This window comes from Lissotriton helveticus, chromosome 10 (genome assembly GCF_964261635.1).
Source record: "Lissotriton helveticus chromosome 10, aLisHel1.1, whole genome shotgun sequence".
Taxonomy (NCBI): Eukaryota; Metazoa; Chordata; class Amphibia; order Caudata; family Salamandridae; genus Lissotriton; species Lissotriton helveticus.
In genome coordinates, this window is record NC_136071.1 from 1,040,347,056 (window position 1) to 1,040,367,276 (window position 20,221).

Consider the following 20,221-nt stretch of genomic DNA (forward strand, 5'->3'; position numbering starts at 1 on the left):
ATTGCAGATGTGCTCCACTTGTATGCTTTCAGGATTATGTTTCCTTAAGAAGGGTGCAGTGGGCGGAAAATGTGAATACGTTTTTTGATATACTTTGAAGATAATAGTATGAGGATTCATATATGAAGAATGAATAAACAAAGTATGTACAAGATTCACACAAAGAGTCAATGAAATTCCTTTGAAAGTTAACCAAAATATCTATCGGAGTGCCCATCGGAGACGCTATTCCTACGGGAAGTAACGCAAATTGTACTAAAATGATGAGGAACATCAACACTTTACACACAATGAGGATTTCGCCAATGTGAAGGGAGATTAGCATGACTTGGCTCTACTACCAAATGTCGTTTGAGCAAATGATGGCACACATGTTTCTTTAATGCCAATAAACGACTAATCCAATGTAATCTTCAAATCTTCCATGTGTCTATCTTTCCCAGAATCAACCCAGGTTCCTTTTGTACTTTTAAACAGCACCATATACCTGCACATGTCACAATTCTGAAATGTCTAAATGAAGATGACATGTCAACTTTGGAGGACACAGTTTCACAGAGCAATCAGAGATAAATATAATCCAACTCAACATAGTAGTCAATACGTCCAAACTTTGATCAACAAATACATTTGCCCTGATTTTCACTAAAATTGCCCTTCCTAACATTACCACCATATACTTCTTTCATAATCACATCAATAGTTGGTGTAATGGTAAAAGTGATGACATGCGTAAATATACTTACACTCATGAGAAATAATTGTCATTTACATCTTGACATGAGTCAACTCCTTCCTTTTCACCACTATCATCTTCATTTGGCATTTCAAGATCCTCACCTGTTGGCTCTTCATGGTCTCCATCCTTTGTGATGTTGTGGATGCTCTTTGGCAGGACGATGTTATTGAGCATGCAGAAGGCCACCGTGATTTGGTACACCTTATTGTGTGAGTAGCAGAGGTTCTCAACCAGTTTTGTCCAGACAACAAAATCTGTTCTTTAGGTGCCCAAAAGTCCACTCCCCTGCTGCCATGTTCTTCCATGAGCCTCAGTGAAGCAGACTTCCCCATGCATTGCTGGAGTCCCCAGCAGTGCCAACAACCATGATCAGTTGGGATAAGCTGAGCCTCCTAGATAGAAGTAAAAAATGAGCCAAAAAATGTAACTCAATTCAAGATTTGTCAACAAGAAATACCCCAAATAATAGAATGAAAGATTGTACTGACCAACATCCAGGGCCTCTCATGTACTAGTTGAGATATTTGCAGGGGAATAGGGTGGTTCTGTAGTACAACAGAATCACGGGCAGAGCCTTGAAAACATGCACAGATGCTTGTGATGTGGAAATCCCTTAAGCAGACAGGTTGCTTGTTGATTGTATGGAAGTGTTTCCAATTCCGGTAGACCTGTTTTCTGGTGTGTGTTGGCAATAAGACAATATGTGTGCCATCAATAACTCCAACAAGATGTGGTAGGCAGCCCAAACCGTAAAAGTCACCCTTCACATTGACTAAATCCTGCTGCCATGGAAACTGGACGAAGCTGTTGATGTGTCTCATCATTGAAGATATAACTTATTTTCGCACACCACTGCAAGTCGGTTGTGACATCCCACCAGATACTGCCACATTGTATTGGAAGGATCCAGTGTCCACAAAATGAAGTACTGCCATAAGTTTGACAATTGGTGTAATAGAAGTGGGATTTCTGTTCTGAGGCTGAAGATCTGCTTCCAGCTAATGACATAAATTTAATATATTTTGCCTATTGAATTTGAGCTTCTTGATTATAGCCGTTTCCTCAATGGTGGCAAGGTCTGGAAATGGGCGGTACACCTGCGACTGTTGTCTCCTCTCTCTCAGGGTTCAAATCTGCATTGGAAAATACATTTGAACATTTGACCTTTTCCTCAGCAACATATTTGGTAATTAACACTAAAGTCATGTTTAACTACATATTTTAATCCAACATTTGGTTTTTATACTTTATTCTTCAAACATTTCATTTCTAGCCTGATATAAAATTACATTTTCAAAACTTGTAAATAATACATTTCAAATATACTATTTACACAATATTTGTTTAAAAATATTTTCTTCTAAAAAACATTAGTGGAGGTGTAAACAACACAGTGCTAAAATCGCTTTCAATCACAGTACCACACTACATATAAATGTTTTATTCTAAAGAATGAGCGTCCATCAAAGTTTGAATGTGTAAACTAACTAGCCCCCATTTTGAGTGGTGGTGGTGCACTAAACAGTCAGAAAACACTATTATGAACTTCTAAATTGGTGGCTGCCTGACCTTGCTGATAGGGCATTTGGAATCAGGCGGGCGCGTCAGAGGTTCCCCACATACTGGTGGTAAATTCCACAATGGACACAGTTATAGGCTAATGTTGGTGAAACTAAAATACAAAGACAAATGGCTGTGTCCGTCTATGCTTATGACTTGGTATGTGGCGTACATGTGTGCAGTTGTTGGGAAAAAGATCACTTGCTTTCTAACACTGCTGTAATCAAGACCTCCTTCACTACTGCTGCTGTTTGCCACCTCTGGAAGCAACAATGCCAGGTCGAGCAGGTTAGAGGGCCACTGCCTTCTCGCTAGAGGAGCTTGAATTTCTGGCACAGGAGGTCCTCTCCCTTTATTGCCAGCTCTATGGCTCACAAGAGGAACAGGTACATATATGGGAATCTGTGTAATTGTTTTTTTCCCACTAACACAGGCTACAATGCCCCTTCGAGTTCCTGAGTGAGGTGTAGTTAATGATGTGAATGTCATATATTTTGTTCCGTATAGAGGACAATGATATTAGGGATTTCTAAGTACTTTACAATGCTAAAAAATAACAATTTAAGTATGTGTTGTGCCTGAGATCATAATTGGGGTGTATGGAGAGATGTATCTATTTGAATTACATGTGCTACTGTGAAAACTGACATCATCGAAATTAGGAAACACATCATAAACTCTGTACAACTGTACATAAAAATGTTTTCTGTGCCAACGAAATGAAAATTATGCTAGCTATCTGTAAGGGCAAACAAATTATTCAGTCTTTTTCAGGACTTCCCAAACAGTTGTATGGAAGCTACCGGTAGTAGCCCCCAGACCACTTTTGAGTAGCATACAGCCTTGAGGTAATTTATTCGATAGACACAAGGTCATTTTTGCATGTAAAAGTTAGGAGAAGGCTGTGTTCATGGGACATCATGATCATCAGGCTGCAGACAACAATGCTGACAATGAGCAGTGCTCACTCCGAATAATTGGTTAGACTGGGACTGAGTCACAGGGTCAAACAACTAAACACTGCGATACATCTGTCATAAACTGTGACGGGGGGGTCCCTGACTCGGGCCCCCCGATGTACTTACTCATGTATCTTCTCTCTTCACACAGCAAACGGATACATGGAAGACTGCCGACATCGTATGCAGTCCAGGGATTGACAAGGACGAAGACTGTTTCTTTAAGTGGGCGGATCCGGATGACAGACCGGCCCCCTGGAACGTGGTAAAACACCCCCAGGACCTGAGACAGGTGTGTGATACACCCGGAGGAGGCGAGTGGAGACTGGAGAGCGAAGGCGGAGCGGAGAGGAGGTCGAGCGTGGACGGAGAGGACTGGAGATTTCGAGAGGACGGTGCGGAGGAGGACGAGACGAAGAAGGAGGACGAAGGCGAGTGGAGAGGAGCCGAGGAGCGGAGCTGGAGAGGAGACCCGGCGGACCGTGAAGGATCGAGACCCGACAACGGAACAGATGAGCTGGAGAGAGACACCCGCGACAAGCCAGGAGGCCAACGGGAAGGCAAATCGCCCAGCCACGCTTCACCTGAAGTGTGGCTAGGACAGGTACGGTCACGTTTCCTGGGATGGGCAGGGAGAAGGAGGGACACCCACTAGGACCTATCCGTGCACGGGCAACCCCGGATTCACCACCTCACACATTGCACATCCACGGAGCGGGGTTTTAAGAGCACGTCTGTTCCCTAACCCCCCTCCTTGTGTGGCATTAAGCGTAGCGGACAGCCAAGTAATAGTGGTCTCCCCTTTTCTTTGTTTTTCCTTTGGAACCGGCTCGTGAGCCACAACGGCGGAAACAAGGACTTCATCTCCCAGAAGACATCGGGAGCTGAGGAGGCGGGGTCTGGAAAGGGAGGCGACGGAAGACGCAGCGAATCCCCTTCCTTTCTATCGTATACCGGTCCAGCAACGTAAACTGTACAAAACAATAAAACCAACTTTACCCTCTATCCAGGTGTCTGTGGATCTATTAGGAAACCCTCCCGAAGTCCCACAAGTGGTGGAGAATGCGGGCATAGCGGAGGAAACCATCAGGAACACAACGATGGATGAGATGATCCAGGCACTGATAAAGGGACAGGAGCAGTTGGGGTGGGCGGTAGAACAGCAACTTGCCGCTGCCCAGTTAGACCGTGACACGTTCAGACACACAGTGGTGTCTCAGCTGGAAGGACTGCGCCCTACTGTCGACCCCGGCAGCCCCCAGGTGCGAGAAAGCCGACCACCAGCCACACCACCTGGTAAATTCTCTCCAGAAGTCTGTATCTGGTGAGGATCCGGACGCATTCCTCACCAATTTCGAGAGAGTGGCCTTGGCGTGTGGATGGCCTCTGGACAAATAGCCATTTTTCCTGGCCCCGCTGCTATCGGGGGAGGCCCAGGCCGCCTACCAGGTTGCCAACAGCACAGGGCGGACCCCTTACGGACAGATCAAAACACTTATACTGGATCACTTGGGGTTAGATGCAGAAGCGTACAGAGTGCGTTTCCGCAAAGAAAGGGGACAGGCTGGGGACAACCCCAAAACGTTGTTCTTTCGGTTAAAGACAGCCGCGGACAAGTGACTTACCCCGACAACAAGTACAAAAGAGGAGATCATGGACAGAATCTATTTGGAGCAATACCTCGAGGCCCTTCCCTTTGGGACCCAGAGGTGGCTACGCCAACACTCCAATTTAACGACTGTTCAGGCCATGGAGATGGCAACCACGTATGCCCGAGCCCAGCCCCGTTTGCATACGACGGAGCCTGAGAAACCCTCCAAACCGATTCCCCGACCCGAAAGGAGGATGAGGCCCCCCCTGGGCTACCCCAACCCAGACCCCTGATGGCCGATAATCCCCCTTTGCGGGGTCCGCAGTGTTTCGACTGTGGGATGTGGGGGCACATCGCCAGGTTTTGCCCCCAGAAAAGACACCAGGAAGAACCCATGGATGTCAGCTATCTGCCTAAAGCCGTCATGTACCCTGCAGAGTTGGGAGGCGCATACCACGTGAGTGTTCGGGTCAATGATGTAGCAGTCCGAGCCCTCCTGGATTCGGGCTGCAAGCAATCGGTGATACGGGGATGTTACGTGGGGCCCCTCCAGGTCAAACCAGGCCCCTTAGTGTATATCAAGTGCGTGCACGGGGATGTCAAAGGGTACCCCGTGGCGTATGTCCCCATAACGGTAGAGGGAAAAGAGACCCTGATCGCGAAGGTGGGAGTACTGGACGCCCTTCCCGAGAACCTGATTCTAGGCACAGACAACCCCCATTTCCTGGAGCTCTTTAGGGACAGACTCAGGTCGGGGGTAGAGGACGGTGGGATGGCAATCCCTGCCCTGACCTCCCCAGACCCCTGGGAGGGAGACCGGAGCTTTAGGTTCGCTCAGGCCAACGATCACAGCTTGTTCAACGCATGGGAACAAGCCCATAGGGAGCAGGACGATCCCCAACCCAGGTATCCCCGGTTCTGGATCAAAGACGACCTCCTCTACCAACAGGCCAAACCGGAGGAACCCATGCAGCTGCTGGTGCAAACCTGTTTTCGCGAACAAATCCTGTTTTACGCCCACACACATTTGCTTGCCGGTCACATAGGGAGCGAAAAGACAACGCAGAACGTCCTCAGGAGCTTCTATTGGCCAGGCATCTACCACGATATAAAGAAACATTGTCAAACCTGCGACGTGTGTCAGAGGAAAAACACCCACCGAGCACCAGCCGTACCCCTGCAACCCCTTCCCATAATAGGAACCCCCTTCGAGAGGGTCGGTATGGATCTCATCGGACCTTTACCCCAAACCAAGAGAGGACATAAATACGCACTGGTGATCGTTGATTACGCCACGCGGTTTCCGGAGGCGTTTCCACTGAAGAACCCAACATCCAGGAACATTGCGGACAAGTTCATGGAGTTGTTCTCAAGGGTGGGGTTTCCCAAGGAAATCCTCACCGACCAGGGTACCCCATTCATGTCAAGGGTCATGAAGGAAGTATGCAGCTTGCTAGGTCTACACCAGATGAAAACCTCGGTGTACCATCCACAGACAGACGGCCTAGTGGAGCGGTACAACGACACCCTGAAGTTGGTATTGAAGAAAATGCTAACCGTAAATGAGACCGATTGGGACCTACTGTTACCGCTGGCCCTCTACGTCATCAGAGGCCAGAAACAAAGCAGCTTAGGGTGCTCATCCTTCGAGATGCTTTACGGGAGACAACCCCGCAGCCTCCTGGACATGACCAAAGAGGTGTGGGAGGGCGAACCAACGGGAGATACTAGACATCTGCTGGAATACACCCAAAGCCTAAAGAATAAACTGGGTAAGATACGCGAGCTGGCATTCGCCCATCTCGAAACGAGCCAACGAAAACAACAGGCCAAATATGATAAGGGGAAGAAGTGGAGACAACTCCTTATCGGTGACTGGGCCCTAGTACTTCTACCATCGGTGGCGAAGAAGTTCCAGAACGAATGGCAAGGCCCGTACGAAGTGATTGAGACGATCGGGAGAACCACCTATCGCTTGCGCATAGGGGGCAGGAAAACACAGATATTTCATATCAATATCCTAAAGAAGGGTTGGGATCCCCCCGGTGTCCTCCCTCCTCGTCGCCCCGGTCGAGAATAACAAGAAAACCACGCTAGGCGAACTAGTAATCAACGATGAGCTGTATCAAGAGGAGCAGGAAGGCCTACAAGAGACACTACGCCCGTTTTCATCGATATTCTCTGACCTCCCAGGCCTGACAAGAATGGCCGAACACCGGATAGACACCCCTGAGGGCGTCTCTGTCAAACAACGGCCGTACCGGATACCTGAAGCCAAGAGAACAGCCGTACAGAAGGAAGTGGACGAAATGCTTCGACTTGGGTTGATCCGCCCGTCCAGAAGCGAGTGGTCCTCACCCATAGTGATGGTGCCAAAACCCGACGGCAGTAGCAGGTTCTGCATGGACTTCCGGGCTTTGAACGCGGTATCCTCCTTCGACGCGTACCCGATACCCCGTATCGATGAGCTCATCGAAAAACTGGGCGAATCCAAATACATCAGCACCCTGGACCTGACCAAGGGCTACTGGCAGGTGCCCTTAAGGGAAGAAGATAGAAAGAAGACCGCCTTCACCACTCCCGACGGACTGTATGAGTTCAACGTCCTCCCCTTTGGCCTGCATGGGGCGCCTGCGACCTTCCAGAGACTAATGAACGAGGTGTTAAGAAAGCATCTGGGGTACAGCTCGGCGTACCTAGACGACATTATAATCTTCAGTCCGTCATGGGAGGCACACCTACAACACCTAAGGGCCATACTACAGCAACTAAGCGACGCAGGCCTACACATAAACGCCAAGAAATCCAGGGTTGGATTCCAAAAGGTGAAATACCTCGGATAATTGCTAGGCCATGGGGCCATCGAACCCCAGATAGAAAAAGTAAGAGCTATAGCCGACACCCCATTCCCCAAGAACGCAAAGGACATGAGAGCCTTCCTAGGATTGGTAGGCTACTACAGGAGATTTATTCCCTCATTTTCCGATGTGGCAGCACCCTTGACGGATACCTTGAAGAAGCAACAGAAGGGTGTCGACTTCCTCAAACCCACGCCATCCATGTGGAAGGCCTTCCAGACTCTCAAAAGAGCCATCACCACGAGCCCGGTGTTGACTTCCCCGGACTTCACGAGGCCCTTCATCCTACACACCGACGCCTCCGACTTCGGCATCGGAGCAGTATTGTCACAAGACGCAAGGGAAGGGGGAGAAAGGCCCATACTGTACATAAGTAGAAAGCTATTCCCTAGGGAGGTGAAATATCCCACTATTGAAAAGGAGTGTCTGGCCATACGATGGGCCATTGACAAACTGAGGTATTACCTGGAGGGGCGCCCGTTCATTCTATACACCGACCACGCCCCCCTGTTGTGGATGAGCAGGAACATATCGAACAATCCGAGGGTTATGAGATGGTTCCTTGCCCTACAACCATTCCGGTTTCAGGTGCGCCACATGAAAGGAAGGGACAACGTAAACACGGACTTCCTGTCCAGATTTCCTCTCCCCGATCGGGAGAATCCTAGGGGGGAGGTGTGTGACGGGGGGGTCCCTGACTCGGGCCCCCCGATGTACTTACTCATGTATCTCCTCTCTTCACACAGCAAACGGATACATGGAAGACTGCCGACATCGTATGCAGTCCAGGGATTGACAAGGACGAAGACTGGTTCTGTAAGTGGTCGGATCCGGATGACAGACCGGCCCCCTGGAACGTGGTAAAACACCCCCAGGACCTGAGACAGGTGTGTGATACACCCGGAGGAGGCGAGTGGAGACTGGAGAGCGAAGGCGGAGCGGAGAGGAGGTCGAGCGTGGACGGAGAGGACTGGAGATTTCGAGAGGACGGTGCGGAGGAGGACGAGACGAAGAAGGAGGACGAAGGCGAGTGGAGAGGATCCGAGGAGCGGAGCTGGAGAGGAGACCCGGCGGACCGTGAAGGATCGCGACCCGACAACGGAGCAGAGGAGCTGGAGAGAGACACCCGCGACAAGCCAGGAGGCCAACGGGAAGGCGAATCGCCCAGCCACGCTTCACCTGAAGTGTGGCTAGGACAGGTACGGTCACGTTTCCTGGGATGGGCAGGGAGAAGGAGGGACAACCACTAGGACCTATCCGTGCACGGGCAACCCCGGATTTACCCCCTCACACATTGCACATCCACGGAGCGGGGTTTTAAGAGCACGTGTGTTCCCTCACCCCCCCCTCCTTGTGTGGCATTAAGCGTAGCGGACAGCCAAGTAATAGTGGTCTCCCCTTTTCTTTGTTTTTCCTTTGGAACCGGCTCGTGAGCCACAACGGCGGAAACAAGGACTTCATCTCCCAGAAGACAGCGGGAGCGGAGGAGGCGGGGTCTGGAAAGGGAGGCGACGGAAGACGCAGCGAATCCCCTTCCTTTCTATCGTATACCGGTCCAGCAACGTAAACTGTACAAAACAATAAAACCAACTTTACCCTCTATCCAGGTGTCTGTGGATCTATTAGGAAACCCTCCCGAAGTCCCACATAAACATATTTCCTTGCTTGGTTAAATTTTGAGGTCTGCTTAAAAATATGCCCCTGAATGATTTTAAATGGATAACAGTTGAAAGTGAGAATGACCTAACTCCTTGAGAAAACACTTAATTTAATTTTACTCCCATTTCTATGTGTGTCATGTCCAAACTGCAGGCCCCTTACTCACAGTAGCCACTAGTCACTGTGCAATAACTATATATGTTTTGCCTTCAGTAGTTTTGAATCTATTGCATGGATTTTAGGTAGGTCACATCACTGAATATGTAGGAGCCCCTGCACTAGATGATGTCACACGCCTGGATTGGTGAGTTTAGACCATGAGTTTTGATTAGGGTAGGCAACAGACCACTTCACAAGTGTGTATTCAGATATTGCTTTTGATCAGCATGTGAGAATACACATGTTGTATGCTAACCTATGAGTTATGCTAGTGATTGATGTAAAAAATATTTTGTTACATCAAGAAAGACAAAGAAAAAATCCCCAAAACTTTATTTTGCTGTAATTTCTTTTATTGATTGACAGTTGAGGGCCCAACAGCAGCAACATGGGGGTAAGTTTCACATCTTACATGAATAATGTTTTGTTACAGGTAGGATTTTTGCCATCAAAATTAAGGGTGACCTATATCCAACGCACAAGAAGAGTTCTTGAAGGTGTAGTTTGGTACAATGTGTATGATCATGAGCTTTGTCTATTAATTTATGGTAAGGATCCCACCTGATTTCTATTCACAACAAATGGAATGTTCTCAGCAGACACATGGTTGCCTAAAGTGCACATACATCATGTTGTTTGATGTCATGGGGGACAGTTGTACCAAACAGGCCAATAGTGTTTATTGTGACAGATGTGATGCTCCTTCACTATTGTGGATGATGTATTGGTAGCCCTATTCCATGTGACATAGTATACTAGGCACTTAGGATACCGTGGATGTACAAAATGTCACGTTGGTAAGTTGAGATTCTACACAAACAAGAGTGAGCATGTGATCCAAAATGACTCACTATTAATTACTACATTTGGGAATCAAAACCTATCTAAACAAATACTGTTTCATACATGTTAAAAGTGACAAATTAACATGATGTCTTACCTCTTCACAAAGATGTGTGTGTAAGCCAGTCTGTTTTTGACAAATAATAGTGACAGACATACCATTTTTGTTGAACCACAGGCAGGAATGTGTGCACATTGATGACAGAGTGACACGCACCCTTAAATATGTCAAAATGTCTGTTGTCCTGACCAAATCATAAAGCTATGATGGACTTAAAGGGAATTTTGCAAGCTGGAATGTTCCATCATATTTATGTTGGAGTAACCCATCAGGAAAGTTCAAAATCAGGTCTAACTCATGGATCATTAGGCAACTGTTGAAATGCATTAAGGTGTATTATGTTGCATATTGTGATTTATATGTGAATCTTTGAAGTAAGTATACTATATGAATTAGTGCATGTAGTAATTACTGTCATGCTCTACAATCTTTTGCCTAAAGTGAAAGGCAGCATAATTAGTGACACAATTTCACTTACATTCAACAAATCTCAAATAACTAGAGGTATTGAGGAGTGAAATGTGAAAATGTGTTTTGCTCTATGCTTAAGTTATTTACTTATGCTTTGGAAGTCATTTGTCAATCCACCCAAATACTTGTTTCTGTCTGTATTCAAAAGCAAAGGTATCTACATAGTAATGATACATTGATAAGCTTCTTCAGTGCCGGAATCATTTATACATTTTGACAATTGACACTTGACACTTGTAGTAAGTGTTACCTTGGGTAAATGCCAACAAAGACAACCTGTTTTCAGTTCATACTATTATTGGTACAGCATTTCTTCACACATATGTATTCATATTTTACTTATTGAGAAGGGAAAGTATGTAGACGTTAGGGCCTAGTGAACAGACTGCACAAATTTAATTTTGGTTGATATCCTTTTTGGTGACATCAGTTCACTATTCTAAACAACAAAGGCCAACCATTCAAAGATGTAAAGTAGTTCCTGGAGAGACATAATAATAGGTAAGATCAGACGTGATATAGGAGCAATCCTAACTGTGACCAAATGGTTTCTGAAAATGTTTCTTATATGCATGAGCTTATGCTAATATTGAACCAAAGTTTAAGAGGCTTGAAGCAGGTAAAATCCGAAAACTTGGGACCTGTGTTGTGATCAAACTTAATGATCAGTTCTGTTTACAGAGATCCAATAACATTATTTTTTCTACATAATTTCAGCATCATCTGGGGCAGGCAAAGAAGAATTTGCCAATGTAGATGGGGAAGCAGCATGCCACTGTGTTTTTGATGTGGACACCACAACACCGAGGGAGCCAGTGGCATGGAGGGTGAGGGGAGTGCAACAGAGGCCACCAGTGGCTCAACATCTTCTTTGGAGGCTTCCTTCAGTGACCACTCCCTAGTGGTGGCAGACCCTACATGTTCCACCTGCATGCGGGTCCACCAGCCAGAGTATCATTGCAAATCCATCCTACCTTTTGCTCTCCCCAAAGTTGGCCATACAGCCTCCCTAAAAGAGGTGGTATTGCCTTTGCTCCAGGCACCTTAACCCACAACCATCCCAACCTTCTGCCCCACCTCCCGCCCTGTCCCTATCCAAATTCCCTATTCCCAGACCAGTACCAAGCACACTCACACATTTGCACACAACCACTCACGCAGACACAAGCAGCACACCCACACACAAACATAATTAACACAAGAAACACAGGCACGCATCCAAACAGAGAGACCCTACCCTCGCCATCAACACAGCCACAGACTCTGCACCCACATTAACAGTCACCACAGGCACACCAGCACAGCCAAACATTTCACAACTACGGACACCACCCCCACCACCAACACAGACACCACACCCACGGGCAACACACCCACGACAACACTCACAAGCACTACTGCCACCACAAGCACATACACCACACACAACACCACACCCACAGACTCTGCACCCACAACCACAGCCACATCCACCACACCCAGCACTTCCACAGCACACAGACTCACAAAACAGAAACATGCACACTCACCCATGCAACACACATCAACAAAGCAAGACACACCCAAATATTCACAACATGCACTAGACCCACAGACACATGTACCCTCAACAGAAACATGCACAACTGACACTTCTTCTCCCTCTACCTCTCAACCCCAGTTTTCTCCTCACCATCCTACCCATTTTCCCAGTGGGAGTCTTATGTTTGCCATTGCTGTGACCCTTGTCACACCCAAACCCACCCCTCCCAAATCCACATATACGCCTTCTATCCCAAACCCATCCCTTTCATATCCCAACCCACCCCTCAAATGAAAGGAACCACCCCTACTGTCCCCCAAGGTACCCCTATAAAAGGCGAATGCCCCATCCCAAAACTAATTTCAACAAAACAAGATACCTCTGACACCATCAATCACACTGAAGTTTTTTGAGCCACAGAAGTCCCTTTTATTGACTTTGTGCTTATATGGTTATATGGTTATTTGTTCATGCTTACTATGCTTTCTTACATTTAAGTATTCCTTCACCGTGTACAATTTTTGATCTTCAAAAAAGACTTTCACATTTATACAAGAAACATATAAAAACAATACATTGCTCACTTGCTTTTGATTTTTCCACAACAATACACATAAGTACATTCAATTATTTGAAATTTGTGAATATTGCATTTTCATTCTTTAGCTTCCTGCAAAAAAGTACATTTAACACTTTTAATATCCAAAGGATATATTGACAAAGTTTGATTTCCTACAGAATCAGTGTCCAACTGATGTCTATCGTGCCAGGACTGTGAAATTTTCTTTTGATTCCAGCCTCTGTTCTCCTTAAATGAAGCGTTCTCCTTAGTTATATAACCATCCCAAGACTAAGAAACCCCTCCCCAAAAACGCCCCCTCCCAAACCCAAGACTACCCCTCCCAAAACCACCCCCCAAATCCAAGTGTACCCCGCCCTAAACCAAAACAACCCTTCCCAAGTAACATCTTTGGGGTGCCTGGTCTGCCCACTAGAAGGTTTCCCTGGCAGTGCAATTGGAGGCAAGCTGAGTGCCACAGCACACCTGTGCACAGGACTTTGTGGATACCATTTGGACTGACATTTGAATTGTTTAAAACATGTTGAGAGATTTATCTCATTGTGAATAAATCCCAAGGTTTTTTTTCACCAAGTTTGTCCTGGCATTAATTTCCCTTCGCTATTGTTTGATTCCTAGCAATGTTTCAGTGTAAAATGTGTAGTGCATACTTTTCTTTAGCACGATGGCAGGAATTGCAACATACTTTTTAAATGTCTACTATGGTAAATGCATATACTGGTTCACATGGTATGTGAAGGTCATTTAAATTTAGGTGTAACCATTCAACATAGTAGTGGACACTTACACCAACAAATAGATGTTAACACATTATTTAACGATATTTTTCTACAGGTGTGTTTGTTTCACCTCGATAAGTATGTGCACATGTGCATTGCACTTGTAATATAATGGGCAAATGTAACTTGTGTACAATACAGGCCTAGCACTAGACAAGGGTAAATGTTAAAATGTGGGACTGCCATTGATTTTCCAGGTAATCCATGAGGTGAGGGTTACATCTTGTCTAGTGCAATTTCTACATAATGTTTATATTGCACTTAGCCCAATGATGTGTGATACATACGTTTTTATTGTGATCATTTTTGTACTTTATTTAAACACACCTGTATGGTGAGTTTTAGATTTTTGACTAAATATCATTTGTGTAAGTGTCCTTTTTTTGGAAGGCAGCTGGAATCACATGTATGAGCACAATCTGGTTATACAGGTGTGTTACTTTGATTTTCGTAAATGTCAACATTAGAGACATATGAATTACGCATTGGTATGCTATTGCTTGTGTGAGTAATTTGAAAATGCATGATTCCTGAGAATATGTGAACAGCCAAGTGAAAAGGTAACAGGTAATGGGGAAGGTCAACTTCAGCTCTGGCACTGACGATGATGATTTGTATTGTAATTATACAGCAGGAGCACAGGCAGGATATGTAGGATCGGGTCTATGGTGATACTGGAAGGGGAAGGTGAGTAAATGTTGAGTTTATGTGTTCCATTCCATCAGCTCAGGTGTGGAGGTTTCCCTGCCACAGTTGCGTCAGCGGGAAGGCACATCGTGATTGGCCTGGTGAATATAGTGGCTGCACCACCACAGACACCTGTTTTTGCCTATCCTGCCAGCAACGTGGTTGAGATTTTGTGGCAGTGATGGTGGGACCACTGCAGTCTTTCGTGTATGCAATAGCCAACCTCTAAATAGGGTGTGCAAACCGCCAAGCCGCAGTGCTGGAAGACCTCTGAAAAAGCCCCAGCGGTACCCGATCAACCAAGATCTAAATCAAGCCCTATGTTTTGGCAACTATACAAATTGAATACTTTAATACCAAAATGTGACATCATAGTGACTTCGCCAAATATTATGATGGGTTTCTAGCTCCCAAATGTTTAATCTTTGGAATAATCATAGCCAGGTTAACCATTGCTTGTATGTGAAAAGTACACTCCGACCCAATTTCCAGGACTGAACTTTGAATTGTGCGAGGTTTAGGCTTTCAAATTAATCAGACTTCAGATAAAGCACACAAAAGAGCTTGTGATCTCTTGTTTCTACAAATGGTGCTGTGAGGTGGCAGAATGCAGGAAGAGGTGGAAAAGATCCCCTGCACCTTACGGGTAAGGGAACAGATGATGAAAAATATTGGAAGGGCACATGCTTGAGCAGTGGAGATAGGAACATGGCAAGTAAAGATCTGGGAGGCTTCTGAAGAGGGAGGCAGCCAGAAGAAGAGGTGTGGTCAGGCGAAAGCAGAATTCCAGGATTCATAAGTGATGAAAAGTGTAATGTTGCTTGTCTGTAACAAAGCAGCTGGGGATGGGATAACCAGGACAGGCCTGTGCAAGAGGAAGACAAGCTCCCTGTTGTTTGAGGGTGGGGCTTCAGCCTCATGGTTGGGGGATTGGTGCTACATGAAAGCAACACACTTTCAGAGTCTTTAACATGGATAAGAGATAGCACTTCTTAGAAGCTTAAGTGAGGAGAAAGAAGAGATCAGAACAAGGGGGCGCTCAAGAGGAGTTTGCATGAATGTGCCTGCGTGGGTAGGCCAAGAGGGCGGGAACCATAGAGGTATTGTGGAGAAGTGGAGAAGTGTGGCTCCTACCTCGCCGCCAAGACATGGAACTCCCTCCCGAACCACCTCCGCCTGACCCAGGACCACCTTGCCTTCAGGAAGCAACTCAAGACCTGGCTGTTCGAGCAGTAGCGGACCCCCCCCCCCTAGCGCCTTGAGACCCTCTGGGTGAGCAGTGCGCTATATAAATGCATTGATTGATTTATTGATTGGTTAGAGGTGGCAGACCCTGAAGCAGAGATCGGGCCCGGGACCAGGGTTCAATTCCCGACGCGGCAGGGTCTAGGATCAATGTCCGCGGACTAGATAATTCTCGCTTCGGCGCCTTCTCTAATCCTGGGCCCACGCTGCAACTCTGGGCAATAGCTTGCTTAATCTCCACAACGGCCAAACCAGTGCTGGGATGCCTGGCTCCGCCCCTCACAGGGAGAGCCAGGAAGGGTTCCACAGCCTAAGCGCCGAGATACCCTCATGGGTGATTCAGCACAATATAAAAAAAAAATAACTAACTAACTAACTATTGACAGAGAGGCAGGAGTGTTAGAACTGGGGGTAACTAGTTGGCAATGGTATTCAACTTTGACCAAATAGGGACCCTTGCTTCTAAGTCAGGGTGAGGAGATTACACTACATGATAACCCCTGCTCACCCCCTTGGTTGCTTGGCATGAGCAGACAGGCTTATCTCAGAGGCAGTGTGTTAAGCATTTGTGAACACATACAGTAATGCAGTGAAAACACTACAGATGGACACAACACAGGTTTTAAAAAAAATAAGTATTCTTTATATAGAAAGAACACAAACCAAAAATCCACAATACTGTAATCAATAATAATTCTTCAAGGTGGTAGAAATAGTTCAAAAGTAGGTTATTCACTTAAAAATAGTCTTTAGCAACACATACCCCCAACTGGAGCTATCACGACGTGAAGGTCAAAGAAATCCCAAAGTACAGCGCTGACCACGAGGTGCGCGGCATCGGGTCAAAACGAGTCAAAACATACCCACAAAAGCAGTACCTTGGAAAAGCAAAAACAAATACAGCTCATGGCGTAGGGGAGGTGCGGCGTCGTTGGCACGTTTCGGCTTTGGTTTCTTACTTCGGGGAGATAATGTGTCGGTGTCCTGGATGCTTGCGCAGGCAGGGGAGGCGTTGGTTCCGGACCAGAGAGGAGGTGACATCACGATGGCACCAAAACCATAGAGGTTCGTCTTGTTCCAGAAGTGATCTAAAGTCTTGGGGTCTGGGCCTCAATATTTATACTAGCAAATGCTTTGTCCTCTGAAGTCAGAGGGTCCTGTGCCCAGTCCTAACCAGTACTGTGCAGTCCTGGAGTACTTTGTTAAAAAGACTCCCTTTGACAGTGTGGGCCAGGGACATCAGATGCACCACAGGAGGTGGAGCCAGCATTGTGGAAGGCAGGCTCAGCCATATTCAGGTCCCAGGTGCATTTCCTCCCACCCATCTACATGCAGATAGCTCTATTCAGCCCTGTGCTGACTCACTCTGTCTCCTGGAATCGCCCAACCCCTATCACTCAAACTCCAGACAAGGAATAAACAACCTAGCAGAGGCAGGCTTGGATAGTTAGGCAAGAAAATACCTACTTTCTAAAAGTGGTATTTTTAAACACAGAATGTTAAAACCAACTTCGCTAAAAGATGTATTTTATCATTCTGAGTTCAGGTATACAAAACTCAAATTTCTACCATGTTCCCTGGGTCAGTTAGGATTATAATATGTTATAATCTAACTGCCCATTCTGGTCTATGGGAACTTGTAGCCTTGCAATAGTGAAAAGCGAACATTTCTGTAATTCACAATTAGAACAAGCCACACAGGGCATGTCCTACCTTATACTAACACTGCACCCTTGGGCCTACCTTAGGGGTGTCTGATATGAAGAAAAGGGAAGGTTTAGAGACTGGAAAGTGGGTGCACTTACCAAGTCGACAGGACAGTACTAGATTGCACACAGGCGCTGCACTGGCAGGCCTGAGACACACTTTACAAGCTGCTTCTGTGGGTGGCACAACCACTGCTGCAAGCCCACCAGTAGCATTTGATTTACAAGCCTTGGGCACACATGGTGCACTGTACTAGGGTCTGACAAGTAAATCAAATAACCCAATCATGGAGTCACTAGTCAATACATCAATTTAACATAGAGAGCACTTGCACTATGGCACTGAATAGCAGTGGCACAGTGCCCAAAGCATCTAACCAGCAAAACAGATCAAAAACAGAGGAGGCAATCAATACAAAATGGAAGGGAGACTCATGCCAATTATACCAGGTCTAACAAAGAGGTAGTGTAAAAGTTATAGACAGTGAAAAAGAGGCTGTAATAATGCAATACTGACTATATGTGTGGAGACTACAGTTGAATCTCTGAGAGGGCAAGTGCCATCTATTGAAGGTGGTCTGTACTCAGTCAATATGGAAGTTCAGGAGCTCGAAAATGAAGTGCAAAGAGCGTATCTATTATGATGGAGGCCGAGAGAGAAAACAAAAGAAGACCAACAAATATTAGGGTTTTGGCCTTGGGATTTCTTCCCTTGCACATGAAGTTTGAAACACTTCCAGTGATTTATTATTGTTTTTTGGACGACACAGCCCCCACCAGTACTACTCTCATCCTCCATTAGTAAAAAAAATATATATACCGTTTTCTTCCAGAGGAACTAGACCTCTACTGACACTACCATTTAGGTGCCTACAGATCCTACATTGTGAGAGCACATTTTGAAAAAAGCAGCGGTACTGAAAGATGAGGTTCAGTTTGAGAACTGCAGGATATTTCAGTTTCCAGACATCAGCTCTAAAACCCAGGACGGGAAAGACTGTTGATGGGATGAGAAAAGAGCTTCTGACTCTGAGCATCTTTGTGGGTTTATTGAATGCTACCAAATTGAAGGCTGTATGAGAGGAGAAACATGACTTTTATCAGACCAGATGCAGCATATGACTTGTTTGATGGAGTCAGGAAGAACTCCTCTGAGGGCTGATGTATAGAAGGTACGCCAAGTGACCTCTTGGAGTGTTCTGTGCTAAGCTCCTTTACTTGGATATAATAAAGAATATTGAAACTTAAAACAGGATTCCACCTAGTACCAACAGGCTAACACAACATAAAGGTTTTTAGTTTATTGTGAAAACTGGACTGACTGTTGATTCCAAAGGAGGGCGTTTCAGTAATTCGGGGCTAATTTGGGGCACAATGAGCTAGCCAAAACAAAGCAAAAAACAAAGTGCCAAAAAAAGGTGAGGTTTAGTAGCTTTAAGAAGAAAATGGATGGAAATGGAGAGAGAAACATTCCGGCCAAAATCCTTTGCAAGCTTGATGGACAGGGCACGATGTTCCATAGGAAGTCAGTGAACTTTTCAGCAAAATTCCAAAATGAGATGCAAAATTACCCCAAGATGTAAACCTGTCATTGCAGGGGAATGAAAGGAAACATTTTCCACAGTATCAGTACAGAAGAAGCAGGTTGAAACTGCTGTTTGATTTAATCAGCAAAGGGAAGCTCCTTGGTGAATAAGAAAGCATTCCTTTTGGCAGAATCTAGCTGAGGCTGCATAATAGCCAGCTACAACGCTGACTGCCAGGCATCATTTTGTGTTTTTTAAAAATCAGTACCTGTTGGAGCTGGCACTTTCTGGTTGGCTGAGGCGATGCCCTAGCCAGGCAGAACCTCCCACTGCTGTCAGGGGTGGGTGATTACACACCCTGTATAACCTGCGCTCACCCTTGGGTTGCTTGGCACTGAGCAGTCAAGCTTACTACTGAGGTAATGTGTAAAGCATTGGCACAGCTCACACTCACAATAAATACCTTGAGCATCATTAAAGCGACTACTCACATGATGTATGTATATAACTTTTATATTCAACACACATATTAATCAACACCATATCATATTATACATTTCTGGGCATTAATCACACTTGGAATTATTACACTTGGCCGTGGTTGGGCCTAGCATAACTAGGCCCAATTGCGTTTGAATGACATCAGCAATATGCACACTTGGAAAAGATCCTATTCTACACACCATTCCCCACGACCCTTATGTTGTGCAACAAATTGTCCATCCTAGGCCCACCCTCGCAATTCCTATAAAGCAGGACCAAACAATTAGAAGATGCACCTCGGGTCACAGTGATATAAAAACTATGTACATACACAGTAATAAATCAATTTTAAGCAGCACCGCGGTCCAAGGCCACCTAGGGAAAACCAATGTCAAATGTAGTATTCTTTTCGCAAGAAATCAACATATCAGGCAAACCACATCTCAGTGCCATGAATTACAAGCAGTTCATCCACTGTCACTCCCACACATGTAAACTCACTTCGCACTGAAACCCGGTGCAGCAGATATCGGGCAAGTCTGTATGGAACGCGTTTGCACACATTCCCACCCAGCACCCTAATGCGGTGCCCTGATACCGAGCAGGTCAATAGATAACACACTCTGTAGACTCCGTGACTCCAAGTCCACCTCGACCCTCCAACTCACCCCGACTGACCCTCACCATCCTGATTAGAGATACCCGGTCCTTCTTCCAGGCACTAGGCCGTGTGTGGCCGAAGTCACTCTAAGCCAGGTTCCCAGGGAAGCAAGTGGGAGGTAGGCAGCAAGGT